General features: G+C 45.7%; 1 protein-coding gene across 2 annotated transcripts in view; it reads right to left on the bottom strand.

Moving 5' to 3' along the window:
• LOC148644636 (uncharacterized) overlaps positions 1-24,222 on the bottom strand; it is an 85,622-nt gene that overhangs the window by 44,672 nt on the left and 16,728 nt on the right. The gene's annotated exons all lie outside the window — the stretch shown is intronic.

Here is a 24,222-nt window from a genome sequence, read left to right as displayed (position 1 = left end):
CAGCAGAGTCCAGGAGGGATGTTTTAGGCTGACTTATACCCATAAGAAGCCATGCACAGAAACGCCCAGAAAATGCCCAAGGTCATAACAGTAGGGATTATAATGGCAACTGCCCACAGGGACAATTTACAGCTCTGAGCATTCTGTCTTCAGGTCTGTACGATGATGAAGGCGACGATTAGTAAGTGTTATAACATTCATCTTCTTTAGTGTTAGAGCACCAGAGATGGCAAATTGTGTAAGTTTTTCTCTCGTGGAAGTGTTGCAGCTTCTGCAAGGACTGATCTGCAGTCACTGCCTCTCACCAGCCTGTCTGCTGTCTGGCATGCTGACGGAGTCAGGATGGAGTTTCACTTTCCCAAATCCCGGCACACTGTCAGGCCCATCTTAGCAGCCGCAAAGGGATTTAGAATCTCTTTAAATTCCCTAACTGGGAAGTTCTGCTTTTGCAGGCATTGAAGAAGAAAATGTGGAAATTACAGCTTTGCAAATAAAAGCTTCTACCTGAGCTGCACACCATAGCCCAAAACCCATGCACCAACAAAGATTTTAAAATGAATTCTAACAAATGAAGATCACCTTCCATTAGTGGAAATTCCGTTTTTGCTTTTACAACTCCTGTTGAAGAGCAGTGAAAAGTGAGCCACCAGAATTCTGGTGCTGTTGGGGCACTGTTACACCAAGTGCAGAAAAGTGCAATTCGCTAGACAGATTTTAACTAAATGGTTGAGGAAGACTAATTCAAAGCCGAGTCTTTAATTTGTATCTCATGCTTACCTGTGAATGTCTGATGGCAACTGGCGACTGTTACTGCTTGGCTGGGCTCAATGCACCAGGTGGTTGGAGAGCTTCACTTGAATGTGACTTTGCTGTTCCTCACAGCCCTCTGATCAAGAAAGCGCAACAGCGCCTGTACTTCCTAAGACAGTTGAAGAAGGCTAAGATATGTCCCCAGATCCTCACTAACTTTTACAGATGCACTACAAAAAGCACACTGACAGGTTGCATCACAGTGTGGTGTGGCAACTGCAGTACTGCTGACCGCAAAGCCCTACAGCGGGTGGTGAAAACTGCCCAGTCCATCACTGGGGTTGCCCTCCCATCTATACAGGACATTTATGACAGACGGTGCTTGAGGAAAGCTCTAAGCATCATCAAAGACCCCACACACCCCAGCTACAGACTGTATGACCCTCTGCCATCTGGAAAACGGTACCGGAGCATTCGGGCCCGGACTACCAGACTCAGAAACAGTTTTTACCCCCGCACTATCAAACTGTTAAACTCCCAGCCTCTCTCACTCTCACCTCACCTCTCACCTATGATCTGAACCTCACAGTGCCTTCTTTCTTACCAAAAACTCACACATTGAAATCTACCTCTACCTTACATGTCAAAAGCTCACTCCCCATAACTTCTATCCCTTTATTTCATTCTGTTGATGCATGTTTTTGCATATCTGTTGTTGTTTTTGCACATTACCTGTTACCTTTTTGTTGTTTTGCACATTGCCTGTTGTTGTTTTTGCACACTGCCTGTTGTATCGTCTGAGAGCTAGCTAAACAGCATTTCATTATTCCATATACTTGTATGAGTATAATGACAATAAACTTGAACTTGAACTTGAACATAGAAACACCCCACTGCCTAGCGGAACGATGAGGATCTGCAATAACAATCTTTGAAAAAGACAGACACCCTATTTCTTTTATGCCATGGATCCAAGCCACACGTCAAAGGCCTTGCATGGAGTACAACAGGCCACGCTCCTGCAAGCTTGCTGTTGTGCTGTTGATAAATGCGGCCAGGCTCTGTGCAATCCCAGCTCGAGACATCAAAACACAGGACAACACACTTCAATTCCGGCCTACAAAACCCGGGGAAAGGAAGAAAGGAATGATGCCAATCAGTTCAGCGGAGCTGGCGACAGACAGGCAGTGCTACACAGCTCTTTGAAAAGGAGCCATGTTTTATTTGACACGACATGCGACAGGCGTCTCTAATTGACAAGGCATGGGTTTCAGTCCCAGCAGAAGAAAGACAATAAATAAAAGATAACAGCAGATCAGAGGTGGGCCTTCTTTTCCTTTCCCTGTGCGGTTGTCCTCTCCAAGGTTTGGGGGGTCCCAGAGTGTGTGCTGTATCCTTTACCTCCATGCAGGAGGCTGCACTGTTGCAGCACTGAACTGAGCCACACAGCCACCTCTGGCCTGCCAGTACAGCCCACTGTGTGAATCCCTCTGTGTCAAGAGCAGTGATCTCGCTGCTTGCACCCTCTCACGCCCCAGGGACAGAGAATCAGCATGATGAAGGCCTCAGGAGGACAACAGGAAGTGCAGCTCAGCACAGAAATCCTCGAGCTTGTTAAACCAAGCTCTAGGAGGCGAGGAGATTTGAAGTGGGGGGCAGGTACAGACAGGAGCGGTTGCACCTTCAACAATGTGCTGATGAGCCATGGTTTTGAGAGCCAAACCCATTGAACCCACATGGGTTTCATAGCCTCCCCGATGTCTTTTCGGGAGACGGCAGTATCCATTCCCCACAGCCCATGGCCTGTGGCAGCTCAATGTAAACGATGAACTTAAAAACACACGACAGAAAAATGGCGTTGCATAGGAGTAGCTACCAGGCTGCGGTCTGGGTAAAATCAAAAGCCGACCCAGTCTTAAGTGACGAAGCTAGCACTCGAACGCGGGTCTGCACGGGTTAGGAGCATTAAGCCTCTGGAATCTGAACAGCAGTGGCTATGTGATGGGCCATTGACATGGCTTGAGCCTGGCCTATATCAGAGACCATGATGAGTCAATCTCCAATGCAGCATTCATAGGGCAAAGCTGTTCAGCCATCATGGAAGGGGCGTGTCTCTGCCCACCCTGCTGACTGCAGGAATGAAAGTCACAACAGCAGGGGGCAGAGGTCACAGCATGGCTTCCCGGCCTGGCGTCAGGTGCCAGCTTTTATTAAAAGTTGACATCGCCTGGATGCCACGTTGTCTGTGCAGCACCTTCATCTACGGAAAGCTTGCAATCCTGCTTCCGCGAGTCTCGGGAAGCAGTTCTAATATCAATCCTGACCCAATTACTTCACACACCCCGCCACAGCGCGCAGTCATGTTTGATTTCATCCACAGCGCATCTCCGAGCATCCCTTTCATTTCTTTCTCCTCCAAATTGGTAAAAAAAAATAAGAAAAGGGGGGAAAAATAAAGAGCTTCCACAAAGCATTAATATTTCACGTGGCTGTGCAATGCACACGTATTGGTTCCGACAGCGCTGGGAAAGCAGGTGTGGAGAGGGGAAGGAGGCAGGAGAAGGTGGGTGTGCAGAGCAGGGCACAGCTGTGCGGGGCGTGTGGAGAACACCAGGGCAGAGGGCAGAGCAGGAGCAGAGAGAAGGGTATGCAGCAGCACTGCAAGCAACCAGAACAGTTCCATCCTGTCCGCCACCCTCCGACGAGTCCTCGGCACGTCACGCACTCAGAATCACTGCAGCTCTCCGGCCACACACGCCCTAGCGCACGCCGACTCTGTCTGCCTTGCTGCCCATCACAGATTCTCCACCTGCAGGGCAGGTCTGCTTCCTCCACAGACACTCACTAGCGCACCGAGCGGGGGCTCTGTGGCTCAGGATCTGCGCCTGTGGCTGGAAGGTGGCCGGTTTTTATCCCGCAGGCCGACAGAGGAATCCTACTCTGTTGGGCCCCTGAGCAAGACCCTTAACCCCAACTGCTCCAGGGGCGCCGTATAAATGGACGACCCTGCGCTCTGACCCCAAGCTTCTCTCCCTGTCTGTGTGTCTCATGGAAAGCAGGCTGGGGAATGTGAAAAGACAAATTCTTAATGTAAGAAATTGTATAGGGCCAATAAAGTGATCTTATCCCTTATCTTATATAACACCATCACCTACACTGCCTACTGCAACTACCTGGCATAACAGGACCCACCTGCACACTTCACTGTTGCTACTGTACTCATCTGAAACAAATCACATCACAGTTTTCACACTAGCTGGAAGTGCAGACCAGGGTTAAATCTGTTGCTTCACAATCATACAACTCATTCCAGGATATCTGAGATATAAAGGTTGTATGTAGGACAATTACAATCCCCTGTTTTTCTCCCTACACACAGATTTGTGAGTCTGATGGTAGGGTTAAAATGTGTTGGTTTTTGCCTACTGTGTTCTGCAGTCTTGTTTCTGCCCGCAGTGTCAGTACAACATACAGGGAAAAGAAAATCTCCCATTGCAAGACATCTTGACAGACTCCAGCTATTACTGCAAGCTGCAAGCCCACATACAAATTGCAAGCAAAGCATGCGAGAATTTTACATATCTTTAACTAACCTGCCAAACGAAGTTGCCTTTCGTGCAAGAGCCTAGTGTTTTCAAACTCGGACGTGGATCAGACTGCAGTACGAGGGGCCTCTCGTCTCCGCCCCGAGCAATGGGCACGTTTGACACCTTTCAGCCTGGTTCTGGACAGTGGTTCTGTCTCTACTTCTAGCCCCATTACCGGCCAAGAAAGCACCGCCAGAATTCGACATTCCAGTGAGTTCTGGAGGTCAGGCAAAGGAGACATCAAAAAATAGAAAACAAAAAAAACTCAATTCTCACTTTCTCCCTTCCTTTTTTTAAATGCTGGGGCTTCCAGACTGCAACCTGCTTAGCTATGAGCTCCACTGAGACTTTGCTCTGGACAGAACTAATGATACAAGCCCTTTCCTGAAACGCACCATTAATTAGCAGGCATCCTGACATTTTCACTATTTGGTCTAGACAGAGGAAGAATAAAGCATACCTGATTTTTTTACCCTCCCTCTCTGGTTCTCTCTCTCTCTGGTCTACAGAGGGAATCTTTTATTAAACCGCAGGCACAGCAGCAGTGCTCCCACAGTAAAGCTGAATCCAATGCAATATCTGTGTGGAGAAGAGCTCAATGTGGGTTTTTTTTTTGTGAGCTATTGAGTATTCAGTTGCTGGCTTCAAACAGGTGGAAATGTCACTGATGGCATTATCCAGTCTTACTGTAAAAACACAGCCTTCCCCCCGTCCCCAGTGCACGGAGGAGCACTGCAGTGCAGAGGAGATTCTGACTGCATGCCGGACGTAATAACCTCTGCCAGCCAAGGCACATCCATATCCCTGCTGTGGACATAATACCAGCTGGGGACAGTGATCAGGCCGTGCTTCGATTAGTGCAGCCTAACCTGAATAAATCTGATTCAGTCCCGCGCTGCCCTGCACTGCTCCTCTGAGAATCACACAGTCCAATTTCCTACAGCTGAGCGAAGTTGTGCTTTTTAAAATGCAACAGTGACCCATATTGCTTCCTTTACCAGACACATCCCATCACAAGCGGAGGTCACGGGGATGCAGAACTCAAAAAATAACCCAGCGGCACACAGCCTTAGAAAGTTGTCTGCAACGCTAGCAATTTTTCTCTTAGGGTGTGTTTTAAAAATCTATCCATTTTCCAGGTTGCTGCTGGAAGAGGTGTTAGTGGGGCCAGCAGGGGGGGGCGCTCACCCTGTGGTCCATGTGGGTCCTAATGCCCCAGTATAGTGACGGGGACACTATACTGTAAACAGGCGCCGTCCTTCGGATGAGACGTAAAACCGAGGTCCTGACTCTCTGTGGTCATTAAAAATCGCAGGGCGCTTCTCGAAAAGAGTAGGGGTGTAACCCCGGTGTCCTGGCCAAATTTCCCATTGGCCCTTACCAATCAAGGCCTCCTAACAATCCCCATCTATGAGTTGGCTACATTACTCTGCTCTCCTCCCCACTGATAGCTGATGTGTGGTGAGCGTTCTGGCGCACTATGGCTGCCGTCGCATCATCCAGGTGGGGCTGTACATTGGTGGTGGTGGAGGGGATCCCCATTACCTGTAAAGCGCTTTGAGTGGAGTGTCCAGAAAAGCGCTATATAAGTGTAAGCAATTATTATTATTATTATCACTAGCGGTCAGTTTAGGGGACATGTAGGTTGCAGGGTCTGGCCATCCTGGTGTAGCACAACAGATGTCGAGAGAGAGGTTAGCCATGTACACGGCCACACAATTCAGAGGAAGCCAATGGCCACTGTGGTCACCCAGCCATGGCTGCTGTGGGTGTCAAGGGATCGTGCTGGACTCCGAGGACAAGGGGAGACAGCAGAACAGGAGGTGCCCCTCCGAACAAATGCAGACAACCTTGAGAATCTCATTTTTATGCAAACCCCTCCCTTGCCTTTTAAAAAGATAAAAAATGGCTACATAATGTCTTCTGAAGTTCCATTTAGGAAGTGCCATTATTTTTACTTCTTTTATCCTAACAGAATGACATCTAATCGGGAGAGATGCCGACTGCAGAGGGGTGCGTGCACTTGTGTGTGGAGCCCAGGCAATGAGAACGTGCCAAGGAGTTCCACTGACACACCACTAAACTACAACATGTCAATTTGGGGTCATAACCATAAATCACAATAAGGAAAATACAGTGAGCCGTAACAAAGTTTTGAAGAGCTTTGAGAGGTACAGGTGAACCCAGGTGATTTCAGCTAGAATGCACGCCGATCAGGAAGATGTATTATTTCAAGAACGCGCTCTCAATTAGATGGCAAGACTTGACTGACTTTTCTTGTAATTTCCTCCTCTGCTTTGAAAGTCAGAAGGACAGCTCTTGGCAACCAGGTTAAAGACAAAAAAAACCCTCTGGCCAAGACGCCATCCCCCGAGGAGAATGTGCACTCTGGGACTGAACAGACTCCCAGGCATCCACAGTCACAGAATGGAGTTTTCCTAGTAAATTGAAATTCAATTTCAATCACACACTGAATTATTTTCATCTCTCTCTATTTTCAAAACTCTACCGCAGGCTTTCAAGACATATTGTACCTGAAAGAAACATGAAGAGAATGGTTAGTTTGTAAGCCCTCTACATGCAATAGACTATTTTATTACACTTATACAACAGCTTCTCTGGACTGAGTACAAAGTCTCACAATAAATTACTTTTATACTGTAGATAAAATGCTTGCATGCCTTGAGGAAGAGGTGTAGCACAGAAATCATTGGAGGCTGCAATTCTTCATGTGGCACACTGTAAGCTGCCCATGTCCAGACAGATGTTGTGTAGCTGTTAGCAACACTGTGGTTCACCCTGAGGGTACAGTACATTACAAAAGATTAAAGGACCTCACAAACCCAGAACAGCAGGAACAAAAATATCCATGGCCACCTGAAGAATGGGATTTTGTTGCCTGACCACTTCTGATTTTCCTAGAAAAAAAAATCACCTGCAGGATTTCAAAACTCAGAAATACAATTAAGTATTTTCTAAAAAAACCTTTTCCTCCAAACTCTCAACCTGAAGTGAAAAGGTATCCTTCACCAGAAAAAGTACCATCTGCTGAACTCCATGCTTCCTGCATCACATGTAGCACTTCATTCAGTTTGCAACAAAGAGGTCTTTTCAAGGAAAAATATCTGGAACCCCTTGACTGACTTTTTGTGTAACTGAAAAGCTGTATTTGAGCTTCAGTCATCTTGCAGGAGAGCTGGATTCTATCATGTTGTTACTGCTGTAACGTGGCTGTAATATGGCCTCCTCTCATTTGCATGTGTTCTTATATTCTTAATTGAAATGACAAATCCATAAACTAAAGTGTGGTTCAATGACCATAATCAACATAACTCCCTAAAGTCAGAACAAATCATTCTGCAGCTCTGTGCAGCTTAAGAAAAACTGTTATTATTAGAATGGAATTACATTCCAGTATAAATTTAGCAAATTGGATTCAGACCTCATAATAAAATATGTAACGGCTCTATTTTGCTTTCCTCAATCGATCTTCCTGTCTTGATGACCTCTTTTTCCTGTTGGCAGGTGCTGTATTGTCTACGAACCTGTTTTAACGGGACTCGTTGTACATTACAACAAGAGCGAAAAAGCCGCGTATTTCTCATTGTCACTCCGGTCAGCGCCAAGCTTGCAGCTGAGATATGCTGTGCTTCAGCACGGAGGAGCAGCGGGCAGTGCTGGTTTTAGGAACATCAGAGCATTGCAACTGGACCGCGCTAATCAGCACAGGAATGTCACCAGCTGACGCCTTCGTTAGCGCTGGCCCCAGAGGTCAGTTCTCTCCACCTGCGGCCCTGGAAGGGGATCCGGGCACCAATCAGGCGCGACGGATCAGCGGAGCCGACGCAACACGCCGGCGCTCATCTGACAGGACGGCTGACATATGTCGGTTCAGTCTCTCCCCAAGTGACATTTCGGGGAGGCTGAGATGGAGCAGATAGGCTCCACTGGGCCGCGACAGCCTTACAATCACACTTTGTAGCATTGATGGAGTCATGGCATTTGGGTCTATTGATCAATGACACAGCAAGTAAAACAAAAGGATAAAAATGCTTTGTGATATTTTGTCAGGTTGAAAGAAAACAGGAGGGGGGTGAGGTTTTTACTTGAGCTTTTTTCTTTTTAAACCTTAAGCAACAGAACAAGACTTAAGGGAAATAATAATGAAAAGAGGAATTGAATGATCTCTCATAAAACGAGCGCCTCTCTCCTTGTAGCCTGGCAGTGGATTGACAAGCTAATTCCGAGCAAGTGCAGTGACAGGTTTAATAAAAGAAGAGATATGTCTCCTTGTTCACACAGATCATTCAAATGCAGAGCAATCTTGATGATTAGATGCAGAGTGGTTCCTTTTCCTGTTGGTTTCCTTTCATACAATATTTGCCATGTTCCCCCATTACAAAGCAATCTCCATTCGGTCTCTCCAGCACTGTTGGCTTGTGCTTGCAGATCAGACATCCACTGCGCTGCACTTTAACAGGCAAAAAAAAAATCCAGCGAGAAGAGCAGCCTGCACTCCAAAATACCGCTCACAGAACACCAAACTTATTACAGTTTTCATGATCTCGGGAGAAGTCCGAAGTTTACGATGGCTCACATTAAAAGCAAGCATGCTCCAGCCTATCTGAACCCAGCCCTCTCCAGGCACAGACTCTCTCTCCGGGATGTACAAGGGTGAAAAGCACAGGGCAGAAGACCATCCCTCATATCCGTTTACCGTGGAGCGCACAGAAGTGTGGCAGCGCACAATGGACACATGGAAAGACATCAGGAAACATGGAATCCTGGAAACATGGAGGGAAGCCTCTAAGAGGTGAAAGTTGGGGTCTTGCTCTGCTGCTCTGCGGCCCTCAGTTCACGCCCTCGAATTTTTGTGTGGCCCCGCGACACCAAAGTAACCCACTTCTCAGCACTACAAGGGGCTCTGCTGGCTCCTGTACAAGTTAGTTGTAGCTCATTAAGCTCTAAATACAGCCTCTGCCCTGGCTGTTGTGCTCGGCTGGTCACAATGACATTATTTAAAACGGTGATTACGGACTTAATGGCCCAGCGGGATGACAATTCACCTTATCAGAATTGCTCCAGAGGGACAGAGGCACCATCTCGCACGGCTGGGCACACCTCCACTCTCACTGTGGGACAAGAAGCAGCTCTGAACGCACAATCACAATGCATGGCTCTCCCTCTTAATTGCTATTACTATTATTAACATTTTTAATTGAAAAAGGTCACAAACCTGGCTAAATCATTCATTAAGAGCATCACGATAGCAAAGTTCACTAATTAACACCTTGACTCCGAATACCCCTTTTGCTCAAATTAAAGTCCACAGAAAAAGCACAGCAAACAAAACAGGCAAACAAAGAAAAGGGAGTAATTAAAGGAGACAACTGTGAACAAAATTTGCAGTTTAAACTGGATAATTGCCTTTACGCGATTGAAAGACTCTGAGTCCATCGATCATGGTTGGCTCAAAACAAAGTTCGACATTAAACAATTTTTGGTCTTATATAACCAACTAATTTGGAATGGCCACATCTGTGTTTTCAAGTCCCTGCAGTGAACCCTGTGACCTCACACTGTGAAGGATGAGTGGAGGTGCATACCAGTGCCAGCTGAGAGGCATGTCCTTCACCCACAGCACTGCGAGCACCCAGGAAGGCACAGAGGTGCTGTGTTTTACTGAGAGTTGAGGGAGCTTAGCGGACTATTCCATCTCCTCCAGCTGATTGTGCATGGGGAGCGCTGGTCACAGTCAGCTAGTGACATGACCCGGCACTGAATCCACAATGCCTTGATCCTGCATGAACCTAAGCTCAAGCAAGCTAATCTGAAGGGCCCAGAGAATTCCTCATGGATCTGTCATCTTAATCAACAGATTAACCACATGGCAATTATTTAATGAGTTAATTGCACTTGTGAGCTCATGTAGTAGTGCAGAACTGCAAGACATACAAGCAGCTGGTTAAGGACGGTAAGACAAGGAATCTCCAGGCATCACTTTCACACGCCGGGAAGTTTGGACCGGGATACCACAGCCCCCGGAATGAGAAATCATTGAGGACTGGCAGGGCGGCCCGATTTCCTCTCGGAGCAGGAGGTGCCACACAGAACTCCACGCTAATCACGCCTGTGAGCTGAGCAGCACCGGGGAGCTGAAGGAGATTACGAAAAAGAGCGAAAAAGAACAACGCAGAAGAAAGGAGGAGAGCTGGCGTGAGGCAACAGTGCCTGAAGCCTCACCACAGCTGAGGAGACCTGTTCTACTCTGCAGACGTTCTGACCTTTCTTCATTAATCACAGCTGGAGCAACAGCCATTAGTAATAGCTGGCTTCATATGAAAGGCCAGGCGGTCAACAGAACAAGCTAAACGAAGCGGTAAAGAGCGTCGGGATCTGGTAACAGTGCGCAACGCTAATGAGTGGTAATTGAAAGTCATAGCAGAGGAATGAATCTTTCTGTTTGAAGACCGTCTGAAAGTGGGGTGGAGGTGCAGGGGTGAAGGGAAGGGGCGTTAGAAATTACCAGGTCTCAGCAAGCAGTCTGCAGACCCTTTTTAATGACTGCCATCTAAACACATTGCTCCTGGGCTTTGTGTTTATTTTTGTGTGTGTGAGCAGAAAACGGCTCGGAATGCAAACCTGCACAAACCGCCCAACGATGGAGGGAGCTTTGTCAAAAGCGGTGAGCCCACAATCGCAACCATGGCAACTTGTGGTTCTCACCTCACCTTGAACTGTTCCAGTGAAATAACATGAAAAGGATGTGTGGAATTAAAAAGAAATATTGCTGAAATGAAGGATGGTATTGTTTGAAAACTGAATTCACGCTAAAAAAAAAAAAAATCCACCCCCACCCAACAAATTCCAGCCCCCCCATGCCCAGATCTCAGCCTCTGGGCTCCAACTGCACATGTGAGCTGGCTTGAACCACTCTTCACAGAGCCAGGAGCGAGAGGGAGATGGGCTCCACCGTGATACTGCAGTTTCAGCCCGTTCCCTCTGAGGGCCTGAAGTCAACACCTCCTGGCTCTGCAGCTGAAAGAAGCCTGGAGATCTCCGTCAGGCCCCCGTCCCAAACACAGCACATAGGGCAGAGCAGATCACAGCCCGCGACCCCTCCTCCTTGATTCATTTCAACTTTTCAGCTGCAGGCTCTTACATAAACCATAGTATATGTCCTTTTCTGCTTAATTTATATTGATTTTCTAGGTGTAATCCAAGCTTTTTGATTGTGCACATTGGCTTCAAACTCTGCGACAAGCTGGAAAGGTCCTGCACTGGAATGTTCAACATCCAATATCTGGTTTTCCCATTCCACACCTGGAATGACTCACAACTGCTGTGCTCATAATAAGCTGGAGGACTTGCAGGTGAACACCGCTATAGGAAGGGTTTCACGGTGCTGAAATCAACCTTGCTCGAATGGCTTCCAGCCCTATGGGGCTCTGCATCTCCACATATCCACAGGATCGAGAAAACAACCCAAACAACACACTTGCACAAACCCAGAAGCACACAAAACCGTCAAAGACTCACCACAACCTGCACTAAAACCAAGGAGGCCCCTGTGGGACACTGTCCTACCAATGATTGACAGGCAGGAGAAGGGGAAGGAGTCCTGGGACAGAAGCAATATCTCAAACTAGCACCTCAGCACCGATCCCCACAAAACTGCCTCCGTTCTCCGACCTCCCCCAGAGGAGGTGACGAGACATCAGCTGCTGCCAGACTGCACCTGGGAGAAGAAGTCAGCCCCTTCGCTGTTGGAAAGCTCGATCTGCCCTCAGAGGGAGTGGTGGCTATAAACACCAGGCAGTGTAACTAACGCACTGTAAAGCACAATCACCCAGCTTCCACCAGGCCAAATCCAAACCCACAACCTGGCATCAAAACCTGGACCCGTCACTCCGATGTGGAGGATCTCATTGTCTGACTGCAATAATAATACAGTTCAAAGGCCTTGTCCTGTGCTTCTAAACATCTCAATATATCCACAGCAGGTGTGGCGAGCAGGCAGCTCTGTGGAGGACATCCTGCTGCAAGCCGAAGAGCTTGAGGAGTTCACGCCGAGAGCGAAGCGATCAGGTGGGCGTGATCACAGCCCCGTCTCTTTGACAACCGGGGTGGGAGGCCTGTTGCAAGGAGTGTTTTTTTAAACCCGCGAGCGGGTTTGTGAAGCGACTGGCCACGGCCCAGGCTGAGGTTCTTCTAAAGAGCAGACTCCTGAGGAGAAAGGGTTGCAGGGCACCAGATACCCATCCCCTGCGGCACCGCGCTGGCGTTTCGTCCACCATCTTACTCCTGAAAAGAAGTGGCAGGGTGCTCCTGGACAGAAGGCATAAGCTTCTTTTCAGCACCATCCAGGTGCATGGCTCGGTGAACGTGTTAGGTTCTGTGGTCCAAACAAATGGAAAACCTGCCTCGAAAAGACGAGCAACTAAAAATGTCAGAAATAAAACCCCCTGCAATGAGTGCAGCAAGCAGGTTTGCACATTTTCTCAGCCTGGCACTCTTGTTGAATAATAGATATCCATGCAGAGGGAGGACTGGCTTCCCAGCACAAACAAACACGCCTGGTTAAGCGGTGAACGTTTGCGGTTTTTGCCAATATCGGCTGTGTGCCGGACACTACTGCTGCAGATGCAAAGGCAATAAAAAGAACTCCCCTTCCATTTGTTTGGGTTCTCTATACAAATTGACCCACAGGGCATTTATTAGGAAAGTAACCTTTAAGAAGACACCTGTTTTCATTGCTGTGCTCTTTTCATAAATTTATAAAGACAAATTTTCAAGGCGCAAGGCAGGAGGTGGCGGGGGGAGGGGGGGTTCGGGGGACAGAGAAGCAGACGGAGATGATACGTTTTTGCGGTTAAGTCCTGAATATTTCAAGACGACTCTCCTGAACCTTATTAAACTGTGAAGAAAACCCATTGAAAATAAAGAAGCGAGCACTGTAGCCTGATTCTGACAGCAATAAATCCAGGCCAAGCAAGTTTTCACTGGTGACGGGGGCCCAGCTACAGCCAGCACTGATCGAGCTGGTCTTTCACAGCCAGGACTGTGAAACAGCCCCCTGGATGACCCATGGAGCACGGAGAGGAGTGGATGAAAGGAATAGATCTCTGGAATACAGAGCTATTTCAGACTATTTGGGAGTACAGCAGAACGGCACTCAACTCGAACACGTCACTGGATTGCTGTGCAGCAGGCTGGGAAGGTAGAGGTCCTGCTGGGAGCGGTTTTGTTTACCCAGAGATGGAAGACTATCCAGGAGACCAGTTCCGGCCCCAGAAATCAACCTGCACATGACCCAGTGTGCGGTGCTGGTTCATCTCAGCCCTTCTCGATTACCAGCGCAGAATTTCACTATGACACACAGAACTCTCTAAATCTGGCTTAACAACATGCTGACAAAACATGAAAGCGCCAATTTAAAACAGACAATTAGGGCAGGAAGGTGATCAAAACTAGTGAAATCAATCTGCATCCAGGGAAGGTTAAAAACACTGGGCAGGAAATAACCACTAGGTCCCCAACACAGGCAAGTGTGGATAAGTGGGTTATTGGTGACCCTGCAGCTATTGTCATGCAAAAGAGCTGAACTTCAAACTCTAGCAAAGTTACAGACTATGTAAAGAGCAGTGAGACTGTCAAGGCAGAGGGGATGACATGCAGTCTGTGCAGAACTGAACGAGGAGTGGGAGTGGCAGTGTGCTAGAGAGCATGCACAGTGACAGCAAGAGCAGACCGACACTCCCTGCAAATGCAAACAGGCTTTGCTCTATAAATGTGTATGATGAATGATTGTGGGGTTTTTTAATTCCATAATTCAGTTAAATGTTCGTAGTTTGAAAGGCTCTCTCTGCAGAGCAGGATGTAGAAAGTCACCTGGGAGACAGAACCCAAGCTGTTGCCATAGACACCAGAGTTCTGCTGGTCAGCCCAGTCTCCCCACTGTGCTCTTTTCCCCACTTACTCTTCAGATGGCACACGTTCACAGGTACGTCTCCAAGGGACTTCACAGGCAGTCATTATTTTACGACTGGTACATTATGAATGGTAAACATGAAAAATCTTAGCAAATCCTTTGCAGTTCCCCTGTTAACCTACTGATGCTCTTCGCTCATTACTGTAAACAGGTAGATGTAATGGTCAGCCTATCAACAATTGTATACTCATGTTATAAAAAAGTTAAGGTATGAAAGAAGACAGCTCTAACTTGTCATTTCTGAACTCTTAAATCACAACTGCTGCTTAAAGTCCAATCAAAACCAGTACAGCACTGATAAAATAACGTTTCCTTTCCGTTTAAATTAACAGGGAGACTTCTACAGGGGCAACTTCCTCTGCATTTCTGTAAAATGTCTATACCTTCTTATACACTTTCTGCCAACACTGGTTGTGATGTACTGTACCTTATGGCATTAAGACACTCCCACATCCTTCGTGAAAAAGCTCTATGTTCTTACTTTCCCATGTCCTGTCCTGATGGCTTCATGGAAATGGAGATTCAAGATTGACTCAATAAAACCTATCCAGCGCCCCCCATTCCAACAATCCTCACGCCCCCAGGAGAAACCCCACAGATGGCGAGGCAGTGACTGACACTGGAAGCTTTGGAAGCCAGTCCTCGGTGTGAAACCATACTTCCGAGAATAAACAGAGCTTGGAAAAAGGACACATCAACGGGGACTGTGAAAACAGGGTGGTAATGTTGTAATATCCTTCCCCCACCCTGCACCCCCCTCCTCCCAGAGTCTGTGTTCAGCTAACTCCACTTTCAATAACCAGTCTCTCTGTGCGCTCTCAGTTTGCAGCAGATGGATCATGGCACTCTGGATACTTCGGTCTAGGAATCAATCTTAAGACTCCTGCTGGGACAGACATCACAGAAGCCTCTGCAGAAAAAAGAATGTCTTCCTGGCTAATACCATGCCTTATTTCTGAGCATATCAAAGTACACAATATACCTTGGCTTTCTGAAACAGCAGCTCAGGAGTACGCAGGGCTTTCTGCCTTGGGGACGTTTAACGTTTAGCCACACGTAGAGGAAAGAAAAAGTAACATGATGTGATTTTATCACCAGGAAAGACTTATAATTATTACAGTCTGTGGCTGAATTTTATTTAATAACCAATTAAAACTGAATGACTGCGTTTGCTATATTTCAACTGAATTACAATTGCACTACAGACCTTAATATAATGACTGGATTACATTTGCAATAAAACACATTGTAAACTGATGGTATGTCACTGCTAAAATACAGCTACAACACAGTTCAATATAAACCACTGCTGAATAATGATTATAATGTAATATTCTAGGCCTATAATACTGCTGAACAACAATACAGTAACACACGGTACTCCACAGACTTGGTTTTAACCTCTGTGCTATGTTGTGAAACCTATCCAAGTGTTTTGAGAAATTCTGTTCAAAGGTAATGAAAGTAAACAAACTATTTAATCTTAATATATTATAAAGTATATTAATCTTTCAACCAGAATTAGAACTTGTAATACTTAAAAAATTAATCATTAAAAATTGATAAAAGTGATGTATTATGTACTAATGATTATAAAATGTTTTAAGCGCAGGTGGCCAAACAGAAGAAAATGTTTTTATAGTCACTAGTTTTTACTAGTGACCATAGAAAACAATGGAGTTTGCAGACTTTTTTCTCAACAAGGAAAAAAAAAAAAGAGATAGAACAAGCTAGGAGATGTAGCTAAATTGATTGCATGTTAATTTGTTTTAAATGTTAATTTGCGAGATCTATTTCTCCTAATTTATAAAGAAATGGATAGAGATTGTTATGAGAAGAGATGATTCTTCCATTATTTTAGCTGTTGATGACAATTTAGAACCTCAAGAAATAAATACAAACTTTCCAGGAAGACTATGACTATAAGAAGAGTCGTAGTCAATAATTATTCTGACAAACTCTGCTGCTCTACCGCTGTACTCTTGCCATTTCTGACACAGAACTTTGTGAACGAGCATTTCCAACAGTGGCATATATAAAAAAGAACATGTGGGGGACTCCCCATAACAATTATTGCTACAAACATAAAACAATCTGCAAAATTCAGATGCCTGAATCAAGTGCTGCTTGAGAAACAGATGCATCTTCATATACAGGAATTGAATTTTTTGCAATACCAACATCAATGTCCATTGAACCCCCTGTTCTTTAAGTTGAAGGAAGAAAAACAGCTGCAGCTACAGAATAACAAAGAATGTCTCAGGCTTCCAGGCTGAACATTTCGCAATTTAATTTATTCCCCCTTCAACCTCATTGCCTTGTTTATAACCTTGCAGAAGAGTTTTTACAAAATCTATATTGCCAATCACAGCAGATGATTTATGCAGATTTTTCTTCAGAAGCCCGGCATTCAGAATTTATTCAGCTAAATGATGGCTTTGCTTCTTTCAAGATTCCACAGCGCATTCAAGCTTACTGTATCATTAGTGTTGGACCGAAAGATACAGCAAGGTTAAGAAAGAAGAGCTGACCTTCAACAAAACTGGAATAGCATAATGCATTGAGTTTTATTACATCTCCTTTTCAAAAATTTCTCTTTTAACTACAGGGAGCATGCATTTGCAAAAGTTGGAAAAGAAAATGTAGAAGAGATGTTGGATAGCTTTGAATTTCAGTCTTTAGTGCACAGCTGCAGAAATGTCTCTGTTGAATGCGGACCCACAGGCCTGAGACAGCAAACCACCAGATTAGGAGTGTGCCTTTCAGTGGTGCATCTTGGCTTCTGCTCCTATGATGTACCCTTCATGTCCCCTTTTGAAGAAGCCTGCTCAGTCCCAAAAATAAGTCCATCACAGATGTATTTACAACATCTTCAGATCTTCTTCATCTCCCATGGATTGGCCATTCAAGTCTTCTACAATCCCTCCCAGGAGAAGCCGGAACCACCAAATTCCTAAAAACTCCATTATTCTTCGTTACAAAAACACTATGCATAACACATCCAGGGCCACCCTGACACACTGAACAGGACTCATCTGGTTTAACATATTACATCATCACATGGCTTCACCCTCAGCACCCAGCTTCCAACTACAATCAACACTTCTCGACAATTCTGTAACAACTATGGAGTATTCAAATTGAATTCAGGAACATGTGAAAGACAGAGTGCTAAACTCACTTAGGATCTATCATTCCTTACCTAAATCCACTGCTCAACAAAATACTTGAAAGTTTCTTCCATTAAAGGGGAACTGCACTCAATATTTCTTACACTGGTTATTAAATGTTGCTGAGAAAATAAATTCATTGACATTATTGGAAAAAAAATGACATTTTGAATTGAGCACAAAATCGTGAACTTTGTGAAAATACTGCAAGTTGACAGTGTTGCAAACTTTCATTCGAGGTCCCACGGACTGCGGCATGACGCGACCCCTCCTGCTCACTAGTCACTGTAATGACCGATGTAATGTGATGTAAATAAGCGAATAAGAACAGGTACAGAAACTCACTGCAGAAATGTTCCAATGCGATCTGCATGCAGAGCTAACAAGTAAGTAATATTTGTCGGCAAAACCATTTTGAAATTGAAGCAATACTTCTATTGGATTAAAAGAGATTTATTTGCAATCCTTCTTGTTTACACACGTCACTGGAAGCTGAATTGCGGAACATGGCACTGCGCACACCTGGAAATGTAATCTATTTTGTGCTGTAAATTTGAGGTTCTACAAATGACTGTGCACATTTTACTTTTATTGCGATTTGAAATGCAATCAATGTCGATTCTTTCTATTCTTTCATATTTCTAACCCCCAAATATTAAAACAGCATTGCAGTTCCCCTTCAACTCTCTTAAAAACTTCCAACCATACCTGGAAAGAGGACTGCACGGTGGCTGCTGAGGTAAAAACACAGGAGTAAAACATTTTTCTTAACTCCCTACAGTTGTTCTCCTGACTTTCACCCTGAACTGCATACAAGCCCGGGCCCTTGCACCTGACTGCTGTTATATCCTGCTGATAATTTGCTGATCCTGCAGTACATCCTATTATCCAGGGGGCCAATTGCATAAGCCTCTTTTTTCACCTGTGGAATGAATCTTCTATTTTCTATACTAATCAGCCAAACAGGCCAAATGTGTCCAATGTAATGGAAGGAGGTTTTAGCTAGGCTTCAGACAAGACCATCACACACTGCTTTGGCAGTTCTGATGTTATTTCGAAGCACAGAAGCCCAGTCAGAGCCCTTGACCTGGAATGTAATGCTCAGTGCCAAGCCTTCTCATCTTTTCACCTCACAAAAATCACCACGATTTAACATTTTACAGAGATGCAGAGGCAAAACCCACCAAACGAATGGAACAGACATATAGAAGCTCCAACAGGAATTGCACGCTGCAGTCTGACAAAACCCTGATGAAGTCATTAAGAGGGCTTTGCGTAGGTCCTACAACAAGCCACCGCTTGAGCAGATGACAAAATTCCCAAGGACAGGTTCACACTCAGCACCATGTGTGCCCTCTCGCTCAGGACATGACACACAAGCACATCAGCTTCCCAAGGGGTGGAGCAGCAGTTCTGGCTATCGCCATTAATTCACGGAGAGTTCTCGGAAACTCTCCCTGTCCGTCGTCATCCACAGGGGACAGATTTCACATTTCGGCAAGGGTTTTGCAACAAAGGAAAAACCTCACTGTGAGGTACCAGTCTCATTGATCCAAGCCACAGCATGAAAGCAGCACAAACAGTTGAACCCCAAACTCTAATGGCCATCTCTCAGCCACAAGGGACCTGTTCCACAGCACACAGAGCCTGAATGCTACCAGGAGACCTAGGAACTGATATCACCACCAGAGTTCTGCTTTACATTACAAGACCCGCAAGCCAAGTTTGGAGGGCTTTGGCCACTGAGAGCCAGTACTGTACTTAGCATTCCAAGATTAAGGGGTGAGACTGTGGGACACACAGTAATCAACCTTATTTGCTTATGCGCGGACAGAGAGGGAGCCGAGAAATGAAAGCTTCAGAGTGCAAATAAAAGGAATTAAAGGCAGCAGAAAAAAACAGCCCATGCTGATCTCGCTTTGTTTAAACCACAAAGCTGCTCCTCTTTCTTCCCTCCCTTCTCACAGGCGCTGCTCCTGCCTTGCCAAACTCTTTGTGATTACAGCACAGACACAGCTGATGCTAATTATCAGAGGGAAGTGAACCATGGATTAAGCTGCATGTTTTGTATTACCACTTGTCAGGGAGAGGAAAAGAGAAGTGTATAATGACTTCAAATTAATTAAGTAATGTAACAGATAAAAACTGCAGAGAAGAATGTTGAACCGGCTCAGGTTAGAAATTTAAACAACATGATTAGTTTCACAGGAGCCACTCAGGACCGGAAAAAGTAGGAGGTGGTGGTGGTGGGGATTTTTCTGCTCATAGAATGACACGTAGCTCATAAATATAGCTGTGGTGCCCCATGAACACTCTCACTTTGAAATAAAGGTGGCGTCCTTGGAGTACTTTCTAAGATTCTTCCAGTCTCTAAAAACGCACGCTCTATTATTTCAGCTCACTTAAGCAACGAAAATGACTTTTGCAGCTCAAGCTCATACACCACCTCTGTCCATCAAAGTGGTTCAGCGATGTTCCATGTTCTCCTTAATTGATTATGTTTCCCCAAATCACACATGCGGAGAACTGGCAGATGCGGTATGCCTGCCCTTTTGATTTTTCTTGCTTCTACCTCGATTCAAATTCATCCTGAGTCAGTCAGATCTAAAACAGAAAATCAAATCCTTTAGCTATCAGGATTTCACTAGGTTTGTTGCTTTTGGAATGCAAAACACAGCAGGGAGTGCATTCTGATCATAAATTAAACCCATTCATTTTTTAACCAGCAGAACTTGGTAAAATGTGTGTGTTTTTTTTATCTGTGTTTTTTTACCCTTCTGCCCAGACATGCTCAGTACTCTTGTCCCGCTGCACAATGACCTGGCCCTAGTGAAATCATTCCACATGCTGTGCTGGCCTCCTGCACTCCTGTTTTAGTTACAGCTGTCATTTTCCCAATCACAGCCCCTGTCAGGAGCACAGCCTTTCTGACAGAGGCTACTCCTGCTGCATGCCAATTAACACAGTACACAAACTTCACAAGGGGGAAGGCATTTAGGACTATGAGCAAAAGGTTCTTCTTTACAAAATGTGCTGTAGGCATATGGGACCGGCTACTCAGCCTGCCTTTTTTGCAAATATATTTGGATACTTCTCAAGGCAGATGGATGAGATCAGCAGATCAATTTGCAACCAGTTGAGCTAGATGGGTCAAATGGGCTCATCCCATTTAAAACCTTACTCTTGAATTCAACAGCCTCATCTGTCTTTACAATTTCCAACTATGAGGCTATTGTTGTCACGGCCGTCATCCCTCCTCTAGAGGGCGCTCCGAACTTTTATCATTAGTTTCATTATTACGTGCACCTGTCTCCTGTTTTGTCACTGTATTAGTTATGTGGCTCCTAAGCTCTGGGCTCAGTATTGGAAGATGGACGCCACAAGACTTGCCTATTCCCTGGGCTCGCGGGTAGCCGGAGGGGAGGTCTTCTTCCCTGGCGTCCTGCCCGTCTGGGTCCGGGGCTCGGAGTGCTCTGGAACTTCCCCGTTCTCGTTCCGGTTCCAACCCAGGTTCCTGTTTTTAACAGTTTTTCTTGGATTGACCTCCCGGCTACCTGGACTTTGAACTGCGCCCTGTTTTTCCCTTTTGGATTTCCACTGGACTTGTTCGCCTGCGCTCCCCCTCGCACCTGGATCACCGTTGGCACCGCCCCCCCCCCCGTCAGTCCTCCCATCCATTCCTCTCCGTATGTTCCCTATTGTCCTTCTCCAGTCTCTTCAGAATGATACCGTCTGAATAGGGTCCTAAATACGCACTACATGGAGTCAGGATCAGCTCCTGTGACAACTGTACTGTACTGTCAGTGTAAAACCCTGAGGTACTACTCTGAACCATGCTGGACTCAAGGGCGTCCCTGTACTCTATATAAACCTTTACTGCACCCTTTATAAACCTCATCACCATTCAACAAGTGGCTTCATTTTCACACATACCGATGTCTGACAGTTTGTAAGTCAACTGTGGGATCTTCTGCTTCCATTACAAAACCATCATGGTAGCCCTGTCAAGTAGGGAGCTGCATCAGCATGAGTAGCTTGCAAAGGAACAGGTAAAGGTTTATTCCACGCTGAAAGGAAAATAATTAAAGGGTGTCTCTTTTCCTTTCCTTTCAGCATGGAATAAACCTTTACCTTGTATTTTGCACCCTATCCATTAATAATAATTTAATAAAAATTGCTTACATTTATATAGCGCTTTTCTGGACACTCCACTCAAAGCGCTTTGTGGATGATGCGACGGCAGCCATAGTGCGCCAGAACGCTCACCACACATCAGCTATCAGTGGGGAGGAGAGCAGAGTAATGAAGCCAATTCATAGAGGGGGATTGTTAGGAGGTCATGATTGGTAAGGGCCAATGGGAAATTTGGCCAGGACACCAGGGTTATACCCCTACTCTTTTCGAGAAGCGCCCTTGGATTTTTAATGACCACAGAGCGTCAGGACCTCGGTTTTACGTCTCATCCGAAGGACGGCGCCTGTTTACAGTATAGTGTCCCCGTCACTATACTGGGGCATTAGGATCCACATGGACCGCAGGGTGAGCAACCCCCTGCTGGCTCCACTAACACCTCTTCCAGCAGCAACTGTTTTTCCCAGGAGGTCTCCCATCCAGGTACTGACCAGGCTCACACCTGCGCCCTATTAATTAATAATAATTTAATAATAATTGCTTACATTTATATTGCACTTTTCTGGACACTCCACTCAAAGCGCTTCAGTGGGTTGCCAGTTGTGAGTTGCAGAGTGATATGGCTGTTGACTATCAATTATATTGATACTGTAGATCCCAAACAAAGGGAATGAATTTTTCTAGGGTAGGAAAGACAATATTGCCAATATTTCTTGAGCCCTGATGGTCATAGCCACTCTGCTGTTTTTATGATCAGTATGTTTACTTGATTGGGTCTAACTGCTGTGGCCCTATTTTAACCACCCAGAGGGGTGATCAGGTGGTTTCAACCACCAAGCTTTTAAACCAGTTGGGCAGAAATTCTTATCACCATTTTGTGTCAGTTTCTGGTGCTGCAAACCAGGATATCTGCAAAACAAAGACAATGCAAAACACAAGGGCAATGACAAAGAACAAGAAAGATTAAGACACGCAAACCGTGAAACAACTGCAGCCTATGAGTTGGATTTTAAGAGGCTACAGACATTTCCTTCCTCCCCAGTAAACACCAAATTAAGAGGTAATGGTGAAAAACACGGCATGATATCAAAGCACTGCCTATTAATTATACATTCCACCACTTCACAAGCTCCTCTGCACTTCTGAGGTGGCGGATCACTCAGGCAGAGTGCACAGGTCACTCCCCAGACACTGTGCAGTGTGGAGCAGGCTGGGCAGTCACAGCAGCTCGCCTGATTCTCCTCCTCTGTCCCAGGACTCTCACCCTTTGATGAGGTGATAAAAAACTGGCCACGCTGGAACACGAGGGAGCTGAGGAACGAAAGCAGACACTTCTGCCCATCAAAGCAAGATTGCTTTTGCAGAGCCAAGCCGAACATGCGTGACACACAGGCACAGGACACGCAGAATTTAATCAGGGGCGGTGCACTACAAAGGCATAGTGATTTTTTATCTGCCCCAGTGAGCTTCCAGGGGAACAGCACTGAAGTGTGAAGTACAAGCTCAATGGGTTACTGTTTATCGTTGACAACCCCCCCAAAAAAAAACACCCCACCCCACCTCATATTAAAAATTGCTGCACCAGAAAACAACGATGCCCATCCTCTTGCAAGAAGGTGCAATTAGTCTTTTTTTTTCCCCCCATTCTTAAAACGTTATCAGATTATGTCGGCCAGTTGTTGTTTCTCGGAGGTTAGGAGAGTGATGGGTGACCTGTGACAGAAAAATGAGACCCTGTAATTAAAAAATCCTGGGACAGCATTCCCTTGCTTTCCTCCCCGTAAGACACGCGAGGGGGAATGAGGGAGGGCTGGGAGATGCACAGATAAATTGCGCAGAACTGATGGAGCACAACCTCATTTGCATTGTTAAGTGTAAATCAGTATTCAGTGCCCTCGTGGCACGCGTTCCTGCGATGTGCTTGAACGTGCATTTAGCTAAAAGACAGGTACTGGAGGAACCTGCAGAGTTTGGAAGGAAAACCAAGTGCTCTCATAAATTAACTCTCTGGTGCCTCACAAAACAAGAAGTCAGAACACCCACAAGATAGGAAAGACTTATCTAGTACATCTATTCTAGGACGGGCACTAGATTTACAGTATAACTACCTTGTGCCTAACAATGCTGATTAGAACAGCGAAAGTGTTGTTAGCAGTATCGCTCCTTCAGTCATGATCACCACAGCAACTCTGAGAAGCACAGATGGAGAAGCTCTAGGTCAAATAAGGATGACTTTACACATAGTTCGGTTTTAACAGCAGTTTAATTGAATTTTATTAACAATGTGCATTTTGGCTCAAAGCCACTGTATGTGCCAAAAAACCCATAAGCCTCAGTTCACTAGCCCTGAAAATAAACGTCATCCACTTGTGATTTCTGGTCATATCTGCCTCATGTTTTGAAGTAATTAAGGGGAAGTGTCCTGTATGTCTTGGATCTGGAGTTTGATTCTGGACCGGGGTGCACTCTGTGTGAGTTTCTGTGCCCCCCTCCTCTCCTTACTCTGCCAGTTCCCACCGGATGCTCCTCTTTCTTTTCAAAGATGTGCTGGGTAGGTTAGCTGGCATGTCCAAAGCGTCCTATGTGCATACTG

The sequence above is a fragment of the Lepisosteus platostomus genome, chromosome 20 (assembly GCF_059453375.1).
Source record: "Lepisosteus platostomus isolate fLepPlt1 chromosome 20, fLepPlt1.hap1, whole genome shotgun sequence".
NCBI classification, from domain to species: Eukaryota; Metazoa; Chordata; class Actinopteri; order Semionotiformes; family Lepisosteidae; genus Lepisosteus; species Lepisosteus platostomus.
This window is presented reverse-complemented; position numbering and strand designations above follow the sequence as displayed.